The following is an 11,170-nucleotide window of genomic DNA, read 5'->3' as shown; positions in this document are numbered from 1 at the left end:
TTAGTGGCGTAGGGGTTGCGTGGGCACGACGCCAAGGGAACAAGGTCATGCGATTTGCGTGACCCTAGGCCCACGCCTGCCATACTGGTCGGCCCCAGGTTGCACGAGGAGAATGAGTGGGCGAGGGGAAGAAGACGCTACTGTGCTGACAAGCGGGGTCGGGTCGTCAGGCGCTTGGCACGATGTGGCTACGTGCTGCGCGTGATGGCTGACGAGTAGGCCCGGCTTGTCAGTGGTTGTGCGTGTGCGGGTGGTGATGCTGGGCTGGCTTCATGGGCTACGCACGTGCGTGAGTGGGAGGGCAGGCGAGCTGGCTAGCTGGGCTAGTTGAGGCAGGCTAGGCTACTGCTGCTCCCTCTTCTTTCCTTTCTCTTTTTCTTATTCTTTTTCTATTTTGTTTTCCTTTCTCTTTTATTTGTTGCCAATTTGGTTAGGGTTTATCATAAATTTTAAGTAAGTTAGTTAAACATCACGTAAGGCAAAAGAATCCAAATCACAAGTGGGTCTAAGGATGCATGCATGATTTATTTATTTAGGAATTTTAATTACACATGTGGCATGAAACCAAACTATGCTTATGATTTTAACCTAGTTGGGTCACATCCAATCAAAACTAGGGTTGGGCTTCTACATATGTCACTCAACATCACATAGGGCTAACACAAAAATTTTGTAGTTGTGATTTTTGGTATGTGGATTTTTGGGTTGTTACAGCAACAGACTAGACGTAGGGACATTCAGCCCAAACTAGTATAAACCTTGTGTCCTTTAGCGCACCATCCGGGCCTAACGCGCATCAATTATAAATTCACTAGCCGGTGTTTGTTTGAAACACCGACAGTTGTGTAGAGCTTTTCCTAAAGGAGGGGAGCTAGACCATGAAAGAAGCATTCCCTCTTCTTGTCATCAATATCCACCTAACTACCAGCATATTGAGCCAAGTAATTAAACTTGTTCACATATTCCATCACTGTCCTGTTCCTCTGGCGTAGCTCTAGGAACTCAGTCACCTTCTGGTTGATGACACCGGCAGGGATAAAGAACTCTTGGAACATGGTGGAGAACTCCTGCCAGGTTGCCAGATGATCCGGCCGCTCCATGGCCTGGAAGGTGTCCCACCATGCACCTACGGACCCCAAAAGCTGATGTGCTGCAAAGCGCACCTTCTGCTCATCGGCCACTCCGAGGAGCTGAAACTTCTGTTCCATAGTGCGAAGCTAGTGCTCTGCCTCTAGAGGCTCATCAGATGGGGTGAAGGTGGGTGGGTGAGTCTTGAGGAAGTCCTGGTAGGAGGATAGTCCCTCAGGACAACGGGCACCACCCCTGTTCCCACCGTGGCCTCCGCAGGCGAGGCCGCGATAGCCTATGCCATAATGTCCATGGCACGAGCTGTTTCCTAGCGAGCAGCAGCTGACTCCCGACGAGTAGCCAACAGCTCCGCCATTATCTCTGCGGGAGTCATCGATGGAGGCGGTGGTGGTGGCAGAAAAGGATGAGGAGCCAGAGGTGGAACCTCCTAACCTCTCTCGTTGCCGCGCTCAATGGCCCGGCCACTGTCACCTTGGCCCTCGTGAGCCGCCCCAAAACTGGTGCTCCCGCGTCCAGACCTTAGATTCATCTACAAGAGAGATGAACCATCCATTAGAACACCCTTCTCGATCAGAAGCAAGGAATCAGAGGGATGACATTACATTTATTAAATCATTTCGTTAGTTAGTCTTATCAATTTACTAATTCAATTGTACGTGAAGGGGGGATTTCAGTTGAAGTAAGATGCTATTATCATGATGCATGGTTCGACCTATACGTTCACTCAAGCCGGAATATAGCAGTATTCGTAAAATTTTTGGCACATCGCACACTCACTTTCCACTATACTAAGCGATTTCTTACGCAACGTAAGTCAGTGTACCTGTAGAAAAATGATTAGATTAAACCAGTGCCGCTATCCTAGATAGACCATACTATTAGGGCTTATACTTATTTACCTAATATAATCGCATCCTACTTTTTGCAAAACTTTTGTTGGTCAAATTTTTAAGTTTTTGAAAAAGGGTGATGAACTCGTAACCATTATTGGCTCTGGTACCAACTGTGGCAGAACCACCCGAAATAGCATACTTACGGAGGCACTTGTCTTCCATCAGTCACTAAGCACCCTAGAAGCAGGCTACAGCGAACGGTGTCCGTCGAGCACACCCCAAGGGAGAACCCAAAAGATCCATATTTTTCCCAAGGATCCAATAATGAGAACGAGTTACAATACTAGTTCACTTCATACATCCGAGTTTCTTAAAAAGTATATTATTATAATACCAAATACCAGAGTGTGGAATAATAAACAGCAAAATTTTTAAAAATAACAACTAGTGATAAGGGTGAGGATTCTGTCTGAGCCCACTAGAAGGATCCTCCACACAAAGGTACTCTTCAAGCATCACCTGCAACAGGGGTAAATAAACCCTGAGTACACAATATACTCGTAAGACTTATCCGACTAGTGGGAATAATTTCCCGACTCCAAGGAATATGATAGGCTTTATGGTTTGCTGGTTTTCTTTAGCAGAAAGCAACGCTAATAGTGAGTCCTTATTTAAGTCTTATTATAAGCCGTATTAAATTATCACCTAGCCAGTCTATGTAAGCACCTGTTCTACTTTCAAGCAAGAGTTGAGTAATCAGTTTCATGTCTTCTCCTTTCAACTTTCAGTTCTTACTACGATGCTAGAGTTAAGACAAGTCGTACCAACTCGGCGGCGATTTGCGGACCAATGTGCCCAGCTGGGTGCCCCAAAACACACAACCCGCTTGTACCCTAGGCACAAGTAGGACTAACCCATCACTCTCCTGTCCCAGGTGTCCAGGTCCCCGTCCAAACTTGGACTCTAAGCCCCCACTCTGGAGTCTCAGACTCCATATGGTGCAAGGACCTCCACCATTCCCGCCTCTAATCAGTCAGTCCGGAAAGAGCCGAATCCACGACAAGAGAGCAACAAGTCTTCCCTGCGCCCATACCCAAGTATGCGCTCGGGACAATAGATCTGTGACTTGCCTAGCGTCCATTGCAACGACCAGTCCTTAATCGACATGGACAGGGAAAAAGTGTAACCAAGTCATGCCCCGTTGGCCACAGGACACAACCCCTTACACCCACCAGTACCCAAACCATATCCCTGCCCGGTCACCATTTTTCTTTCTATCATTTTATCATGAGTGATCATATTTTATCACCTATTTGTGAGTAACGATAGGTTACTCGTGCTATCGATATCCTGAGCATAGCAGCTACTCGACCTGTACTAGTAGGAATCATGGGTAGATATATTTATGCAGGTAGTTTCCATAAAATGCCTGTAACTTAAATGCACATCACACACACACACACACACACACACACACACATATATATATATATATAGTGATCATAAAAATATGGGTTATGCTCCAGGGCTTGCCTTGGGCAGGCGTCGGGTCAGCACCAACAGGCTCCTGGGCTTCCTCCTACATGAGGATCTCCTCCTCGTACTCCTCAATCACCTCGTCGTACTCTGGCTCGCCGATGGGCACGAAGTCTACTAGTTCATGATCTACATGAAATGATGATGCAATGTTTAATAATATGGCAACAGAAATTCTTAAAGTAAAAGTACATCGATTTAACTCCGAAGCTAATGATACCGACCACGGTGATAAGTCATCTATTGTTACCGATAAGTTTGAGGTATGACATTCATTATTATTATAACAACTACGGTTATTCTTACTCCTAATGCCGATTTAATCTAGATGCAATAAAACAAGAGTAATAGCTATTTTATTTAGCAACCCATTCTAAGGCTACAAAATTTATAGCAAGTACATGACAACCCAATGGACCTACTGTAAAATTTTTGTGTCTATATCTATCACCAATTATCCATAAATATTCCTACAAGTATTAACCTACCTAATATTAGCTCTCTAGTTCTGAATTTATGACCTATCAAGTAGATGGTATTTTTGCGAACCTAACAAAATTAGTCTCGCTATTTTTGGACAACTACGCAATTTACTATGATTTATCAAAGTTCGACTCATAACTAAAATAAATAAACCTTTCTATTCTTCTGGAAATTGAGAAACCGAAACCTACCCCTCAGCCCAACTCGCACTGGCTCGGCCCGCAACGGCGCGACGCGTGCGCCAGCGCAGCACGGCCCAGCCGGCCAACGGCCCATGACGGGAGAGGCCCGCACGCAATGCAAATATGCAAGGACACCCCTGAACTACTACACATTTACAGCGAGCTCTAAGGCACTATTTTGCTAGTCTACGCTTTTACAGCTGCACCCTCCCCTTTCTCCTTTACCGCAGCGATGTCCCCCGGCACCCGTGCGTGCACTGGCGCGACGCCGCGGGCACTGGGCGGCCACGTCGGTGTCACCTGAGCCACTAAGGCCTAACTAAGGGGCTAATGATTACCTTGGGGACAAAGCGCATAGACTGGAGGCTTCACAGTGAACAGGGGCGCCGTGCCAAGCCCCCTCCCTGACGGTGGTCCCTTCCCTGCGATGGCGGGCACGTTCCCATGAGTGACAGTGAAGATGGAGCAAGCATCTAAGCTAGAGAGCTCAAGGGACTACCCACGGATACCTTCACATTCATGGTACGGCCGGAGACAGGCTGAGCCGGGCTAGCCACGTGCGCACTGACGCCGCAGCGGTGCACGGTGATGACACACCTGCATCAGGGAAGGTTGGACTGCTCAACACTGCGACCGAGGTGCACAGGATGCTCAGGAGGGTAAAGCGGGGCTGGTGGTGTGCTAAATTGCCATGGGGTGCCTTGGTTGCGCGGTTAGCCGACAGCGCAGACCGCCCCGGTCTTATGGACCCGAAGGCACGGCATTTCAAAATTGGGGCACAACATGAGGACACATGCAGTGATGTGGGGTCGGTAGGACCGTAGGCTACCTAGCAGAGTCGAGGACGTAGTCAATTTGTAACAAGGCACTGCTACCATGGCGAATTTGAAAGAACTGTCCCAATGGCCATGGAGACAGCGGAGGCAGGGGAGGTCCTGGCGTGGCTTGGCTTGGTCCAGCTACGGATGTCAATGCAACAGACAAGCATGCTCCACGATGGGGGATAGTGGGACATGCTCCAGACGACTATCCGCACAGCCGTGGTTGCAAGCCGACGAGGCTTGGCACGTCGTCACAGCGGTAGTGCCAGACAAGGAAAACATAGTGTGAGTGACGCGGAGGAGATGGTGGAGCAGGCTGTCGTCCTTCGTGCGAGCAGCCAAGGTGAGTCAGTGGAGCAGTGCCGTGCGTGGCTGCTGGCGGCATGTAGCGAGGGACCTGACGTGCCTTTGGCCAAAGCAAGGCAGGGCATGGCTCGGCAGAGCTTGGTCGATGGCCCGAGCGTAGCACGTTAGCCACGGTGCTGTGACCCATGCGCCAACGAGTGCCAATAGGCAAACAAGGCAGCCACGCCAAGACCCTACGCGCGTGTGCCTTCACGGTGGCAGTGCGGATGCGGTCGGTGCATCAGCGTGTTAGGGCGAGCCAGTAGCGGCAGAATGGCCAGCAGCGGCGATGGCCACAGTCAGTGCGCGGTGGTAGACGGCCTTAGCACGCAGCACAAGGCCATGCGGATGCATAGGCACCGTGATGGGGCATAGCCGGTGTGGCAGCAGGACATGGCCGATGCAGCAGTGCGCTGGCAAGCCAACAACGGTGCCAGGCCAAGCGGTGACCGTGCCCAGAGCTAAGTCCTATGCCGTGCATGCTTTTTAAAGCAGCTTGAAAACTTGTACACGATGCTCCAAAGGCCAAACCAACTGTTTGATGCACAAGAGGGTACGTTGGGCTGTCGATCGGAGTCAAGATATCATACCACTTCCTAAGCCGATCGCTTTACAATTATTGCCAAAGGTGGCTTCATCGACCTTCTTTCAAACCTATGCGGAATGACTTAACTTTGAAGGGTTTCACGTCGAATCCCAAATCCGACCCCCTTGATGGACTAATGAGCTATCCTTGCCCTCGATCGCACCTGTTACATCGCCATTTGCAAAATGTTCTATACATTTTTGTTCGACAAAAATTCAATCAAGTGACATGACACGTAACATTGTTTCATGTTTCACATAAATGTTTCAAGTGCCTAACATTGATTTATAATTCATGTTGTACCATATGCACATAAATATTATGCTCATGTGATGTTTTAGCAAGAATAGTATAATGTAACACCGAAGGTGTTACAAAAAGACATGGATCGTGTTGTGTTTCATCATCCATTGGCACAATGCTGGATTGAGATGTTGCCTTCTTCTTCTTCTTTGGTTACCTACAAGTGAAAATATTAAATCAGGGCCACTTATCTTTAAATTTCTTCTCTTCTATGGTACTGAACATATATACAGACTTTATTACCTCAGTGCTGCTAGAGCTTTCTTGTCTTCTGGATTACCCTTTTTACATGTATGCTAGTGATGCCCAACCTCCAAACAAATAGGACACTTATGCTGTCTTTTTTTTCTTGTTGTTGTCAGTGCATCCGTTGAACCTTTGGTTCCTTCGCCTACCAGAAGTGGGTTTTAAGAGTGGAGGATACATGAAAAATCCATGTGTTGCTTTAGGCCATTGAGTCTTGTTAGGCATAGCTAGGATTAATTGAGCATATGCTACTCTAAATTTATCAACAAAGTAATAAGGGTCCACATAGTTATCTATAGCTGCATTGCTAAGTGATGCAATAAATGCTATGGCATGTCTACATGGAATTCCAGAAACCTGCCATTGCCTATAAGAACATGTTCTATCAAGCAAGTTTACCACAAACCAAAAGCCACTACCCCCCAATGCAGTAACTTCTCCCACTTCCTCTGAGCATTCCTTAACTTCCAACTCTAACTCCCTGCTCTGTTCATTCAATTTCTTAATTATATGTGGGAGAATCAAGCCATCTAGCTTCCTTGAGATTTTTCTTCTTTGGTTCCATTTGGTCATAAGCAATTGCTTAATCTTGTCTAAGAAATCATCCAAATTCAGGGACTTGTGTTCCTTAATCCAATTATTGAAGCTCTCAACTAAGTTGTTGGTTACATAGTCTACCTTTGATCTAGTGGAGAACTAACTCCTAGTCCACAACCTACTATGGCATTTCCTTAGGTATGCGGTTGCGGCTGGTTTTTCTTTCTCCATTACAAGCCAATGCTTCTCAAATACATAGGGGTTCCATGAGTAAGTTGTTGCCCAAAGATGGTCATCAAACACTTTTCCATGGTACTTCTTCTTAAAGTTGGTCACTAAGTGAAGCATGCATTCCCTATGTTCTACTTGTGGAAACACCTTTTTTACACCATTCATGATTGCCTGCCCTGCATCAGTACATATGGCTAAACCGTTTGGTGAACCAATAGCATCTTTGAGCAATTGCATAAACCAGATCCAGTTATCATTAGTTTCAGAATCAAAACCCCCAAAAGCTATTGGATACAACCAATTATGGCCATCAACACCTAAAGCACTAGCCAATTGTCCCTTATACTTGCCAGTTAAGAATGTACTGTCTATAGCTAGATATGGCCTGCAACCAGAAAGAAACCCCTCTATGCAAGGTTTCAAAGCAAAGAATAGCCTTCTAAATCTGATTTTCTCATTAACTATGTGATGATCAATAATTACCATACTACCTGGACAATATTGCTCAATTGCTGACTTAAACCTAAATAGATTATCAAAGTTGTTGTCCCAATTACCATAAAGCTGATTTAGTGCTAGCTCCATACCCTTATACACTCTCTGGTAGTGAATGTGTACCTTGCGGTGCTCTTTTAGTTTCTTCTGCAGTGCTTTTGCTCCCAAAGTTGCATCATCAATGAGCCAGTCCTTCACCTTCTCACATATCCGATGCTTGGTAGCATTTACTACCTTCTTTTTTCTTCTCGTGCTAGAACATGTATGCTAAAATGAATTCTTTTTTACCTGAAATGAAATGTTGTAGTTAGAAACATTTAAACAATAAGATGGCAAAGTGTACACAATGGTAGGATTATTACCATTATAGTCTGCTTGTCTTTTGTTGTTGAAGCATGTATCCTCCATGAACATTTGTCTTCATTTTTCCTTGAACAAATACATGTGAACCTTTTTGGTGCACTTTTCACAGTTCTATATTCAAACTCATTTTTATTGCATGTTGAGATAATGCCAATTTAAAAGTTGCCATGTTGGGATATGTTGTGCCTTCTGTCATTGGACGGTCTTCTTTATCATATTCTGTGTCTAGGACATGACCTTTCTCATTGTCGTCTCCTACTAAATCCTCGACCTCCTCTATTTCAGACTCTGACTTAGACCCTGACTTCCCTAACTCAGACCCTGACTCAACTTCATCCTCATCATCTTCAACTAGAACATATTGCTTATCCTTGTCTTTAGTAGAATAAACAACTAGGTCCAAACCATGTACAGGTTCATTGTACATACCCTCATCATCTACACCAACATGTTCATTCTCTGGTTGTGGATTTCGTAGATAAGCATCCTCACCCTCATCCAATTGTGTGGTGTCACCAGGAGGCTTATTTGGCTTGTTCCTATTCTCACTATCCCACTCAGTGATAGGATGGTATTGCTCAGAAGGATCACAATATGCTATGAACATGTCCACAACCTTTGTATTCATGTGTCTCTCAAACATTAACATCAAGTCTTGGCCTGTTTTAACTTCTGGAAAGCTTTTCAAAACATGGTCATGATATTGAAGATGAGCAACTTCCATGTAACCGGGTGGATATTGCTCTATGATTGATTGAATTAAGTTCTTTAAATTTGTTCTGTCACTATCCACAATTTTCTCAGAACAAAAACATCTCAGATCCTTCCTAGCTTTCTTTGGATTACCAACATGTTTAAAGTTCAGCATAAAAGTGGATTTAGGATCCATCCTGTGAGCAAAGTAATTGTAAACTTAAGTCATCGATACACACACAAATCAGAGTCAGTGATTGTTAACTCACCCTTCAAGCCAATCTGCTTGTACTGCAGATGCACCACCTCCTCCAATGTCTAGGTCCTCGTCTGCACCTCTGTTAGGCTCCATTCAACCCGTGCTGGTGTCACAGGCCACTGGCACACAGAGAGCCGAAGTCTAGGCCGGCTTCACCAAGAGGCGGAAGAAAAACGATGGACGGAGCGAACACACGAGATCGGGAATGCAGCCGGTCAACCTACAATCGGGAAAAGTTAGTGGAAAAAAAGGGAAACCTGAACGAAGGGTAACAGAGCAGGATATCAGCTGCATTGTGTGATGCACATCGTGTTAAGTCCACATTAACTCACTGCAACATACTACCAACTATAAAGATGCAAACTTTCTCATGTTTCTCATGTAATCACAGGATCAGAGCTTTTACTTCCAAAAAAAGCAAGAGAAGAAACGTTAATGATCAGCACCGTAACTATAATGATCCCAAATTAGATAAACATGCCACAAGGAAGTGACAAGTGACAGAAAAAGGAGCAGCATATTGGATTTGCACGCAAGCAAAGCGGAGAAGGACGTGAGATCTGTGGATGCGATTCCATTCCATTCCGGTGCAGAAGAGCAGGAGAACAGGCATGCGCAGACAAGGCAAGCGAAGGAAAATCTCACCGGAGGCAAAAGCCGGCGAGGCAGCCGTGCGCACGGCCGCTAGCCGGATCGAGGCAGACGGCCTCCTCACACTCATGGAACGCTTCTGCTAGGCGGCCGAGCCTGATGAGCGCGGCGGCTGCGACCCCAGGCCGTTGCGCGCCCTGGCCACCGCTCTCTCCAGGAAGCCGCGCGCCCTGGTAGCCGCGAGCCCAGGACGCCGTGCGCCCTGGCCGCCGCGAGCCCAGGCAGCCGTGCGCCCTTGCCTCCACCCGCCCAGCCGCCTGCTGAGCCTACGCGCCCTGGCCGCCGCCCCACAGTACCTAGGGTTAGGGTTCATTTTTGTTTTAGAAGAAGAGAGCGGGCTTGGAGGGACAGAGACGAGACCGAGAGGTCTGAGATACAAGAGAAAGGAGAGACACGGCTTCAGTTAGGGGTATTTTTGTCTGTTCAATAAAAACTGACAACTCAGTGATGGCAAACTTTGGGGGATCTCACGGTAAGACCAGATTAAAAAACGAAATTTCGAGTGAGGCCAAATAGGTAAGAAATTTTGTTTCAGAACCAAGGAAGAAAGACAACTTTAAACCAGGGCCAAATAAGAAATTTTCTCTAATAACTTACTCCGACCATTGATGAAAGGATCAACAAGGCTTAAGGCTTAGAGGGAGGGGCTGAGGGGATGACTAGGCTTAAAACTTTTTTTTTTTCAAACTTCAAAAAAGGTCTGGTGCAAGCGGTAGAGTCTTACCGCCTGTGATCGGAAGGTTCCGGGTTCGAGTCGCGGTCTCCCCGCATTGCACAGGCGAGGGTAAGGCTTGCCACTAACACCCTTTCCAAGTCTCCACACAGAGCGAGAGCTCTCTGGGTACGTCATTTTTTTCAAAAAAAAAAGTAGCACTATTGAAATCCTCCAGTTTCCGTACGGTTTCTATGTTTGGTTCTCTAGGAAATTTGAACGTCTCTAGACTAAAAACTACAAAACAACACCAAATTGATCCAAAATGGATTGCTCAATTACCACAGTACACTTCCTTAAGGTTAGCAGACCCCCTTTGTACCTTTCCCCTAGACTAAAATGTGACTAGGGCCTTATTTAGTTCCTCCCCTAAAGTTTACTTTATATCCCATCGAATGTTTGGACACATGCATAGAGTATTAAATATAGACTAAAAAAATAACTAATTATACAGTTTGCGACTAATTTGCGAGACGAATCTTTTAAACCTAATTAGTCCATAATTTGACAATGTGATGTTACAGTAACACATGTGCTAATGATGAATTAACTAGGTTTAATAAATTCGTCTCGTGGATTACTGACGGATTCTGTAATTTGTTTTTTTTATTAGTATCTGACCATCCCATACGACACCCCATGTGACACCCAAAGTGACACCCTAAAACTTTATACCCTACATTTAAACAAGACCTAAGAGATAGATTAGATGGAAATACTAAATGTCAACACAAGAGAGAGAAGTGGAGAGCGAGACAAGTGAAAACACAACATCAAACACACGATATACACGGATTTAACCCAA

Source organism: Miscanthus floridulus, chromosome 17 (genome assembly GCF_019320115.1).
Source record: "Miscanthus floridulus cultivar M001 chromosome 17, ASM1932011v1, whole genome shotgun sequence".
NCBI lineage: Eukaryota > Viridiplantae > Streptophyta > Magnoliopsida > Poales > Poaceae > Miscanthus > Miscanthus floridulus.
Note: the sequence above shows the minus strand (reverse complement) of the source record.